Source organism: Cryptomeria japonica, chromosome 3, assembly GCF_030272615.1.
Source record: "Cryptomeria japonica chromosome 3, Sugi_1.0, whole genome shotgun sequence".
In the NCBI taxonomy this organism is placed as follows: Eukaryota; Viridiplantae; Streptophyta; class Pinopsida; order Cupressales; family Cupressaceae; genus Cryptomeria; species Cryptomeria japonica.
In genome coordinates, this window is record NC_081407.1 from 708,412,698 (window position 1) to 708,416,720 (window position 4,023).

The window sequence follows — 4,023 nt, forward strand, 5'->3', positions numbered from 1 at the left end:
CTCCACAGAGGTTACTCCTTACAGGGTACTACCTTTTATAGAGTATAGCTTTTGACTAATCTTTGGGATCTTTAACAGGATTTGCTCCTGAAGAGCACTTTGTAGACCTTAACCGATCAGTTATCTATTACTGCAGATAGTTAACTTGTGAGTCTCATCTCATCATGGTTTTTACATATTTGGGTTTTCCACGTATAAACACTTGTGTTATGGTGGATTTTTTACTTATTGTGGATGTTGTTATATGATTTTGGATTACATGCATATTGTTTAACAAACTTGTTAAGTATATCTATCAGTCAGTGTTTAAAGTAGTATTGTTTTTGGTGTCACTAATTCACCCCCCCTCTCAGTGCTTTATAAGTCCATCAATTCGTATGAGAGTCTAACTTCTTTAAACCCTAATCCCTTGGAAGGAAACCCTAAACCTATCATGGGGGATATGAGCTACGTTGAGATGGCTAGAGAGCTTGAGGCTAGTAGAAATGAACTTGAAACCCTAAAGGTCAAATTGAAAGCTTCTCAAGTCAAAAGGAAATAGCTAACTAAACAATTGTTAGAAATGTCTGGTAATAGTTCTTCAGATGAGGCCAATATTGATGCTTTAGCTGAGGAAGTTGAAAAACTAAATAGTGAAAAGCTAAATCTGAGGAGAGAGCTAGAAGGTCTTACTATCCTCATGAGTCAGGAATTGGAAGCCAGGAGAACTTCTGAAGATCTGATCAAGGAAAGAGATCATGAGATTACCAAGATCAAGCGAGAGAATGCTACTTTGCATGAGAATTTGAATGAAGAGAAAGAAGAAAAAGAGAACTTACAACTACATCTTGAATTACCATCATCTGTGAGAGAGAACCTGTCAAAACATAATCAAGATCTCACCAAACAACACATTGAAGCAAATGGGAAATTGGAAAAGTTCAACATTGCTAGAAGAACAAATTCAATCACAAAGGACGAATGGTGATACCTCTCGACTTGTTTTTCACACATCTGAAAAAGGAGAATCCTCTAGTACCAAGAGAAACACTCATAAGAACAAATATGCTCCTACGACTAAAAAGCCTATCGGTAAGGTCTTTAAACCTGTCTGTTTTGTTTGCCATAAACCTGATCACACTGCAAATGTTTGTAGAAACAAACCTAATTGAAATGCAAGCTACAATACAAATTCTAGGTATGTATCCAAGAAATTTGAAGGTCATTGCTTCACATGAAAAATGTATGGACATAGATCAGTTGATTGCGGATATGGAGCAAATAATCTTGTACTACATATGCATCCAACACCAAATGGCAATTGGATGAGAAACTATGATAACTAGAGTAACATGAACTGACAAAGACCCTACGACAATCGGTTTAGTCCATTTGAGATGGAAAAGGTAACAAATGTCATTTGCACCACCTGTAACAACTTTGGTCATGTGGCTATGAATTGCAGAAGAACTGGGAGAGGCAATGCAGGACCTTGGAGATCATCTGGAATGGCCTGCTATCATTGTCATAAACAGGGACACAAGGCAAAGTTTTGTGGATCCAGAAACAACAAACCGATCAATCCTTCTAAAGATCAGAAAGGCAAGCACAAGGTCAATATTGAAGAAACCAGAGAAGAAATGAATCGAATATGGATTTAGAAGAGTGATGATTCACCTAGACAATAAAATAATCCTTCACCCACTGTGGAGAATCCTGCACCAGTGAACTAAGCCTTTTTCATATCGCTAAGGGGGGACCCAAACAATACTGGAAAAAATGTGCTTGAGACCACTAAGGAAAGCCATGCTTAAACCTTACACCCTTGAAAGAACCAATCTTAAATTATGACATGAAAAAATATAAGATCAAACTGCTCAATTTATGTCAAAATCCTTAGGCAAATTACTGAACATACCGCAGCATCACGTTCTTTTTTCAGTTGGAAAACCATTGCAGCAGCCTTCTCTCTTTTCTCAGTTGCAAAAGCTAACTCTTCTTGTAGCGTGCTTAGTTTTTAACCAATCACCCTCAAATCTTCCTCGAAGGGTTTAATCCTACTCCAAGCACCTTGTTGCTCCTTCCTCAAAGCATCTAAATCCTCTCCCAAAACCTGTGAATCAAAAAAGATATTTTAATCTAGTGTTTAGTTCTTCTGATTTATAATGTAGGAAATTAAAAAATGCAGTTTGTAAGACCATAATCGAAACAGCCTAATACATAACAAAAAGCAATCTTTTTTCTAAATCAATCAACATACTTTAAAATGGTCTTGTATAAGCTCTTTCTCTCCCATGAAGTCCTGAATTTTAGCCTGCATCGCTTCATGAGCAATAACCTTCTCTCTTGTATTTTCAAGTTGTTTTATTTCTCAAATCATTTGATTCTCCTCTGGCAATGTATTGCTATCATGCTCTATTCTAAACTATAAATTGTGTATCTGTTTGAGGCAAGAAAATGAGAGAAAACTACAACTAGGTCAATAGAGAAGAAAGTATATGACACTTTAGTAGCAGTCAACATAAAATGTTGGCATCTTTCTAAATATACTTTGTATCTAAACTTCTAGCACTGGATTTAACATTGAACAACAAAATCATCGTATTTACAAATGGCAACAAAACAGATGTTCAATAAAAGAAAAACATACCCTTCTATTAAGCTCTTCTTCAGAAGAGCACAAACCCTAACCTCTCTCTCTAGATGCAACATTTGCATTCCTGAATTTACCCAAGGTTGTCTGGAGGGGCCCCAATTCTTTTTTCTTCTCTTCCAATGATTTCCTATAAACCTTTTATGTACATGTCAAAGGCTTCAATTTCTCAATAACCTCAGCCTTCTCACTATGCACGTGCGTTTTGATTGGTTTTAATTTGTTGCTCATTGTATAACGATCTAGAAAAGTTGTTACATCCATTATTTTACATTTTTCTATGAATCTAGTGGAATTATTTCAATAGTTGAATCGCTTTTTACAGAAAATAAGCATCACTAAGACTAAAAATGGCAAAAAGAGAGAACTAAAAACAGACCCTTTAGCTCTTACCGCTTCAGTTATTTGGTAATGAGCTTGACTTTTCTTTTGTAGGTCTCTGTCAGCCTGGTCAAGTTTTGACTTCAGTTGTGGATCATCATAAGATCGAAACTTAACCATATACAATTGATGAACTTCCGCTGGGGCAGGCCACTCTACTTTAACATCTATAGGTATCCCATTGTCTATAGCAGTCGCCTGCTTTTGATCCTGAACATTCAAGGATTCATTTGCACTAGTAGGTGCTTCAGCTGCCTCAAAACCAGAAAATGCTTTCATGTCGTTAGCTTCAAGTTTAATAGTTTTCTCCTCATCAATAGTCACCAATTTTGAGATTGGTTGATCTTTGATGTATTCTGATCCCACAATCTCAACACCCATATTTCTTCGGGTGTTACTGACCAAACCCGGCTTGTAGGACCAGCAAATCCTCCTGCATCAAAAAACTGGTTAAAATTAATTAATTTATTCCTAGCAAACATACTTAACCGTAAATGACACCATTACCCTAAATCATGACAAGAGCATCTTCCTGATGAATCAGGGCATTTCCAAACTTGAGGAAAAGGTTAGAAATTTTGAGTCAAAAACTGTTGACCCATGAATAACAACATTCGTTAGATTGTGAAAATACTATGTTCCTACAGATAGATTATTCATTAAGACAAGTTTCTGGTGATTAGTTCAATTTACATGGATCTTAGCTAGCAGGGGACAATGCTTTCATTTGTTCTGATCCCTAATGGAAATGCAAGCTACAATACAAATTCTAGGTATGTAGCCAAGAGATTGGAAGGCCATTGCTTCACATGCAAAATGTATGGACATAGATCAGTTGAATGCAGATATGAAGCAAATAATCTTGTACCACATATGCATCCAAGACCAAATGGCAACTGGATGAGAAACTATGATAACCGGGGTAACATGAACTGGCAAAGACCATACGGCAACAGGTTTAGTCCATTTGAGATGGAAAAGGTAACAAATGTCATTTGCACCATCTGTAA